The 8,014-nt window shown below is 43.2% G+C and overlaps 2 non-coding genes across 2 annotated transcripts; both read right to left on the reverse strand.

Annotated features, from left to right (window-relative positions):
* Positions 1 to 6,540: 6,540 nt before the first annotated feature.
* Positions 6,541 to 6,622, reverse strand: trnas-cga (transfer RNA serine (anticodon CGA)). The gene has a single exon. It is a non-coding gene; the product is annotated as a tRNA-Ser (tRNA).
* A 575-nt stretch (positions 6,623 to 7,197) lies between these two features.
* Positions 7,198 to 7,269, reverse strand: trnag-ucc (transfer RNA glycine (anticodon UCC)). Its single transcript has one exon. It is a non-coding gene; the product is annotated as a tRNA-Gly (tRNA).
* Between the last annotated feature and the right edge of the window lie 745 nt (positions 7,270 to 8,014).

Consider the following 8,014-nt stretch of genomic DNA (forward strand, 5'->3'; position numbering starts at 1 on the left):
ATAATTAGAGGCCTGCAAACTGTTTGCTGATGAACTTTGGAGGTAAAAGTACAGACAGCTATAGAAGACACAGGACACGAGATGGGTTCATTATTTCTTTTGAGTTCCATGTAACAATCCGTAACTCTGTAATTAATGAATGTGCCATTTAATCTTGGCTGCAGCCAAGATTAAATGGCACATTCATTAAATGGCTAAAATGGGTTGGCTGCCGTTCAGCATTTAGCACAAGTCAGCTTTTGATCAGAAAGTTTTCTGGTTTGATCCCTGGCTGCTCCAGTCTGCAGGCGAAATATCCTTGGACAAGATTGTAATCCCAAGCTGCTTTCTGATGCATCCATTGGAGTGTGAATGCTTTATAGAGTTTGTGAAACAGTTGTACGTGTGGTCAGATTGTTTTGTATTTGTGTGTGGATTGAAGCACATGTCTGAGAGCACATCAATCACTGCACATATTTTTTAAAATCTTAGTTTAAATAAAGTTTTTGATTATTTATTATAAAAAAGAGATGATATATATATAATGCAGTGGGCACTCTACCAGCTAACATGTCAGTTAATTTGACACATTGATTTATTTATCATTTCTTTTTCTCTCTCAGCTTTTCAGCTCCATATTTTTGCCATTTCTTCCACACTCAACTCTGTTCTACAAGGTGAGCCCACAGTTAATGTAGGAGAGGGCAGGTGGCATTAAGAGGTTTGATTGGGCAATCTAGGGCCCAGTTAGTTCTTCCTTTTGGTGAAAGCTGGGCTCTTCAGTTCAGCATGGTACAGCTCCAAAGATTCTGCAACATCAAACCCTCTGTCTGCTAATGTTACATCACCTGGGCTGAGGCAGTCCAGGTAATTGCAACAGTTTCTTGAAATTAGTTAATTCAGATATAAACAGAGTGACAGTTTACAGATTCAAACATGTCTCAGAGAAAACAGAAAAAAACAGTAAAGCCCAACTCTCCTCTTTGTGATCAGGAAGACAAAATTCAACTTCCTGATCAAGTAGACAAATCATTCAACCAGCTTCTAGAAAAGGAAGATATTCAAAAGTTGAAAGAAATGGAACTCCTAGAAATGCAGGGAAGAAACTTTGAGCTCCAAGCAAAGCTTGATAAAGCACTAGAAAAACTAGTGCTGAAGGACAAAAAGAATCAGGAGCTGCAAGTAAAGCTTGATGAAAGACCGCACACAAATGAAGAGTTTCTTCAAGAAAAAAGGCTACAGGAGATAAAACAGAAGGAAATGGATTTCAAGCTCCAGGACATGGAGAAACACAACAAAGGCTTGCAAATCAAGCTTAATGAAGCTCTGCAAAAAAAATTAAGAACTCCTCCAAGAAAAACAACAACAGGACATGAAGCAGTGCAAACTCCAAGGCATGGAGGAAAAATACAAAGCGCTTCAGGTAAAGCTTGATAAAACACTGAACAAAAATAAAGAGTTGCTTCAAGAACAAAAGCAACAAGAAATTAAACAGAAACAAACGGACTGCAAGCTTGAAGACGTGCAGGAAAAATACACAGCGCTGAAAATAAAACTTGATAAAGCCAGAGGTGGGACCAAGTCATTGTTTTGCAAGTCTCAAGTAAGTCTCAAGTCTTTATCCTCAAGTCTCAAGTCAAGTCTCAAGTAATGTCAGGCAAGTCAGAGTCGAGTCTCAAGTCACTGGTGTAAAAGTCCGAGTAAAGTCACAAGTCTGAAATTTTGAATTTCAAGTCCTTTCGAGTCTTTAAAAAGAAAAAAACGAAAAAATAATGTTGCAGTTATGCTAAATGTAAATATTAGACCATGTAATTTTTAAATCTGTGTTTTTCTCAACACATGACAAAATAGTGAACGTAGAAAATATACACAAATTGTGAAATTGCACCTCTTTAAAATGCAGCTCAATTAAACCTAGCTCCAAGGATAATTTTCACCGACAGTTCTGAGATAAGCTGCATGTTATTCTTGGATGCGGTTGTAGGACCGGTGTCGTGCCAAAGTAGGTATCCCCGACAGAATTTGTTTCCCCTGTGCTGGGAGCATGCAGGAAGTACTGATGTTTTCATTTTGTGAAAAATTAGTATCGTTACATTACCATTCAGTTTGAGGGTTACAACAGAAAATTATATATTTATTGCTCACGGGGTATCAGATGGGATTATTTTAATAAACCATAAACATTTTGGCTAATAACTATTTTTATTCTCCTGTAACTTTATTATATAAAGAGCTAAATCCTCCAAAGTTTCAGGAGAAATGCGTCATAATAAGAAGTGTTTGTGAACGAAAAATCAGCAATGTGGGATACTGTTTGTCCGTGATTTACACAGGGGGAACAAATTGTGGCAGGACCAGCCTGATATTATTTGTATCCCACTATAACTTCGTTGTATAAAGAGCTAAGATCTCAAAAATGTCAGGAGTAGTCAGTCATTATAAGAAGTGTTTGTAAACTAAAAATCAACAATGTGGGATACTGTTTGTCCGTGATTTGGACAGTCCAGCGTGTGCTCCCGACGCAGGGGAAACAAATTCTGTCGGGGATACCTAGTTTGGCACGATAGTAACTTCAGGTCACTGCAACAAGCCCAGGTACAGTTTACCGACGGATGGGTGCAGGACCTTGAAATGCACCGTGTAGAACGAAAGACCATCGTACGTATCATAAGTTTACCAGTCTCACAAATTGTCTTCATAAATACACAATCGTTAACCGTTTATTAATAGGACCTTTAAGCTCAACGGTAATTAATTAGCAGTGGAAATAATTTCTGGTACGCGTTACAGAAATGTAGCAGTGACAATAATACTGTATGCTGTAATCGTACTGGACAATTAGTGATACAAAAAACCTGTTTTATCCTGTCAATAAAAGTATATGTTTTTGTCAATGTACCAAAATAACAGAAGCGAAACGCAATATTGTGTCAGGACAATTCACTATTTATGCACAACAAACAAAGGAGCGACAATTTCTGTTCAGCGCCAGACTTGCTTGTAACCTATATCACCAATTATGTTATGAAAATGACGCATTAACTACAACAGCAGACTGACCTTTGTGTAAATGCTTGGAGCAGACTAACCTGTGAGCTGGAGTGTTCTGGGACGTTATATTTGGTCTTTGAATGGCTGCAATCCAGGCCACCCGTCGCCTCTTTGTTACTTCGGAAACATGGCTCGAACAATTTCTCTTCAACAACGTAATCCGATAACAATCGATCTCTTTACCCGTCGGCTTCCCGTGGCTGTCATGCGACCGGCTATTGCAGTTAATAATACAACAGCTTCTTGCCATTTTTGTGTTTCTTTTTTATCGCTGTGATTTCAATTGAAAGCCTGCGTGCGCTCGTACCTCTTGCCACGAGTTCCCAGAATCCTTTGCGGTTTTACCCCTGAATGACGTCACATTTTCAATCTCTATATAATATGTATGTTAAATTTTATATTTGGGGTGAAATATCAAGTCTTTTCAAGTAAACCGGTTCAAGTCCAATTCAAGTCCCAGGTCATTGGTGTAAAAGTCCAAGTCAAGTCACAAGTCTTAGAACATTTTTTCAAGTCAAGTCTAAAGTCATAAAATTAATGACTCGAGTCTGACTCGAGTCCAAGTCATGTGACTCGAGTCCACACCTCTGGTTGTTTATGATCAGTAAAAAATAAAACAAACAGTGGGACACAGAGTTTTCTTAAAAATAAACACATGAAAAAAGTCTTTGGTATATTATCTTAATTGCCTCTAGATGCTCCCAGGGCTAGGACTCAGCTATCTCCAGCATGGACTGCAGGATGGAAGCAACAACAATAAAGAGGATGATAGAGAGGAGGAAGGCTCTGTGGATGACCTGCAGCTCAATGAGGCCAGTTTGGACAGCAAGGATTAGCAAGGTGATCCCTTCAGTCATCCCCCTGCACAGAGAGGAAGCAACCTATTATGCTACAATATAGTCTTTGTGCCAGCGAGGCTTGTACTTGACGCGTGGCAGTCTTCTGGCAGTAGGTGAGCCAGTCTGAGTGTGGTGCAGCCTAGCAGTGTCAGCGTTCTTTTCAGTCACTGGGCGACAGCGTGCTAGATGAGTGGCATTCCAACTCTTTCCATCACTCAGCAAGAAGGCATTCAAGCCTTTGGCTTTTGTTACTGTTACAGGAGGGGTAAATCTGGGATGTCCTTTGGGAACATGGTGGGGTTTCCTTATCCTCACACTCTCTCCTGGTAGAAAAGAAGGTTTCCGTGCGTGACGCCTACCATCAGTGTAACGTTGCATTTTCAACTGATATTTCTGAACTGAGTGACGTGCAACGTATCCAGTGGAGACACAGCAGGAGGCAAAGGGAGTACATCCAGTATAGTACGCATCTTCCTGCCACACAGGAGTTCTTAGGGAGAGGGAAGTAGAGGGAAGTAGTTGCATGCGGTGTTGCACAGTAAACTTGAAGCCAATCCAGCACAGTCGCCTTCCATGGTTTCGACTGCTGGATTGATGTCTGGATACAGGTGCGGAGGGCACGATGAAACCGTTCGATTGCTCCGTTTGCAGCTGGGTAGTAGACAGATGTTCTGCTGTGGGAGATGCCTCTATTCTGGAGGAATGAGGTGAACATTACAGAGGTGAACTGTGCACCATTGTCAGTTATGATGTTCTCTGGGTTGCCATGACGACTAAAGACAGATGAGAGGAACTGAATGACATCATCAGTAGTAGCATAAGGTGAAAAGGCAAGCTCAGGCCATTTGGAGTAGTAGTCAGTCAATGTTATGACGTATCTACAAGCAGGTATTGCAGTATCAAAAGGCCCAACAATGTCAAGACCAAGTTTTTTCCACGGTCCATCAGGCAGTGGGACGGGTTGGAGAGGAGCAGGATTAGTATGTGCAGTTTTGTCATTGGACTGGCAAAGGAGGCATGAGGTTATGGCAGACTGAACTTGCGAGTCCATTTTTGGCCACCAGTAGAGATCTCTTAATCTTTGTTTTGTGCGCACAATGGTGACTTTCATGTGCCAGTGCAATCAGTTTAGGTCTCACTGAAAGTGGTGCAATGAGCCTTGAGCCTCTGAGAACATAATCACTTAGGGTTGAGAGTTCATTACGGATTTTGTAGTAAGGTGCAAGCGTGACATCAAATGCTTTGATTGAGGCAGGCCAGCCACTTTGTATTTGTGAACGCAAAGCAACCAGTTCAGGGCAAGTTGAACAGGCAGAGTCAAAGTCCGCAACTGGAAGTGAGGACATGGCAGCAGAAACTTGGGCTACCATTTCATGATCTGAATCTGATGTGGAATGGGAAGAAACAGGCAGGGGCAGGCGAGAGAGACAGTCAGCTGTATAGTTCTGAGAACCTGGGCGGCAAATAACATCATAGTCAAAACACAGGAGGCGGGCAGACCAGCGGGCGATGCGCATGCCAGCCCTATTAAACCCTTTGGTGCTCAGCAGCGTTGTCAGAGCTTGGTGGTCTGTCAGCAGAGTGAAACGTCGGCCCCACAAATACGTTCTCCATTTCTCTGCAGCCCACACACAAGCATAAGCTTCTTTTTCAACAGTTGAGTACTTTTGATCTGTTGCAGGCAGTGTGCAGGTAGCAAACGCCACAGGTTTTTCTGTGCCATCAGGTTGCACTTGAGCAAATACAGCACCAAGCCCATAGTCACTTGCATCAGTAGAGATCACAACACGCAAGGCAGGGTCAAACAGTGCCAGTGCAGGACTATTCACCAGGAGTTTTTTTACTTCTTCAAAGCTCGCTTGTGCACCTGAAGTCCATGTGAAAGTGTTCTTGTCGTTAGCACAGGCACACATAGGGGCTACAACAGTTGCAAAGTTTGGCAAAACTTGGAGTACCATGACACCAAGTCCAAGAAGGATCTCAAACTGAGGGAACTGGGGAGGATTAAAGGGGCAGCACAGCAGCGTTTTGGAAAACAGTGTAAAGGCTTTTCAGGAAGCTTTTAGGACGCTGTGAAAATACTGAATTTGAATAGTGGAGGCTAGAAGTAGTGAATGTATCCTTCCTCTCTATCATTAGATGGAGAGAGTGTACAAAGGCCGGCATAGTGGGTCTGTGGCCACTCTTGCTTGCACTTTTGCGTGTCCGTCAGCCAGCTGTGGAGAAGAGCAAAGTTTTTACATGCAAAGAGCTGAAGTGAAAAGCAGTGTTCCAAACAATGAAATGTGTCCACTCTTTGTGCTTTTCATGCAGTAATGTTTGATGTTTGAAGCTATTTCTGCTGTTGTCCCATTCCCGGTGAAATCCGCTGTCCCTCCAATCCCGATCCTCTTGCAAAGCAATCAGCATTTGTCAGACGCATCAGTCATTGGCGGTACTCAGACAGGATCCTGGATGACTACACGTCTGGGGTGGCTAAGAGAGCAATTGAAGGATGCCATGTTTACTGAATATGTGCCTAATTTTGTCAGGACATAGCTGGGTCCATTGCTTCTGCGTGCTCTATTTTCACAAGCAAAGGCCTGGCTCTTTCTCCTGGCACCTTCTCAGGTGAACTCCATGCCGTGGCTTCTTCTCAAATCAACGTCTGGACTGCCGCAAAACAGCTGACCGTTGTCGACAGGATTCGAACCTGTGCGGGGAGACCCCAATGGATTTCGAGTCCATCGCCTTGACCGCTCGGCCACAACAACCACATTTGGTTTTGGAGCTACATACTTGAAAGACATACGTCTTCCAAGTCCTACGCCACACGTCTTTCAAGTAGGATGTGCACAACAACGGCCACGCTGGATTGTAAATGCGGTAGCTGCATGACTTTGGTGAGAAAGCTTGTGGTTTTGCAGTTCCGTGAGATCGGTGCAGCACAGCTGCGGTTGAAGCTAGCTGGCTGACATTAGCTTGCTTGTTTGCATGAACAGTAACACACACAGCTGATGATTTTGCCACCGCAAAGAGCTGATCAGTACATGGTTAGTAAAATGTTATCTTCATTCCAAACATTCAGCACAATATTTAAAGTGGGACTGGGTGTCTTTATGAAGAAGTAGCGTGTCCAATCACAGTTTCATGTAAGAAGGTATATGTATGAAGTGATGAGAACTCAAAGCCTGTGTGAACAGCGTCTTTCCACAGCAAACGGTAGCAGCGAGGCCGATGAAGAATGCACCTGGCCTGACATTGTAAGCCTTTGCAGAAAGAGCGGAGAACGTTTTTACTGTAAAACAGTACGCAGCCCACATGCTTGAACAGCACTGCGAGAAGCAACTGCGATGGCCGGGAATCGAACCCGGGTCAACTGCTTGGAAGGCAGCTATGCTCGCCACTATACCACCATCGCTGTGAAAAACTGCAACATCACTGAGTCATTGTCCGGCTTATGAAGCTTTCAGGACAATTAACAAGGTGGGCATTGTGATTACTCGCTTGTCAGGTTCTAAACTGGTCAAAAGGTAGATCACTAAAAAGACTAGTGCTCTCATGCAACTGCACATTTAATCTCATCAGCTAAGCTTCTTTGCTACTCAAGTGTGGCCTCTCACGCATTTAAACTCTTGTGTGATTTTTAGCACCTTGAGAGTCGCAATGGTCACGCGAGTTCTTCAGGTCACAGCAGACAAGGTGCGAATAGGTGTGAATCTGTCTTGGGACGAATCTGGGACGAGGACGTCTTTGGCTCCTCTCTCAAGTTATTGGACTTTGGCAAAAAGGTTTCACGCTTAATTAAAAAATGAGAGCAAGTGTCTGTGTCCCGAATACAAAGTGGGAGCTGGTTCCACAGAGAGGGGCCTGAAAAGTGATGGCTCTGCCTTCCATTGTACTTTTAAATCCCCTCGGAAGACAGCAGTCTGAGAGCAAAGCACTCTGTTGGGATGATATGGCACTGTGAGATCTTGTAGACAAAATTGGGGGTGATTATTCAAGACCTTGTGTGTGTGAGGGCAAGTATTTGGATTTTTATTTGGGATTTAATTGGGAGCCAATGAAGAGAGAAGTCCATATGGGGGAAATATACTCTCTCCTTCCAGTCCCTGACTGTGCTCTGGATGCAGCGTTTTGGAAAATAGTGTAAAGGCTTTTCAGGA

Source organism: Rhamphochromis longiceps, linkage group LG9 (assembly GCF_057381845.1).
Source record: "Rhamphochromis longiceps isolate RC_006_pf linkage group LG9, R_longiceps_female_GT1.1, whole genome shotgun sequence".
NCBI classification, from domain to species: Eukaryota; Metazoa; Chordata; class Actinopteri; order Cichliformes; family Cichlidae; genus Rhamphochromis; species Rhamphochromis longiceps.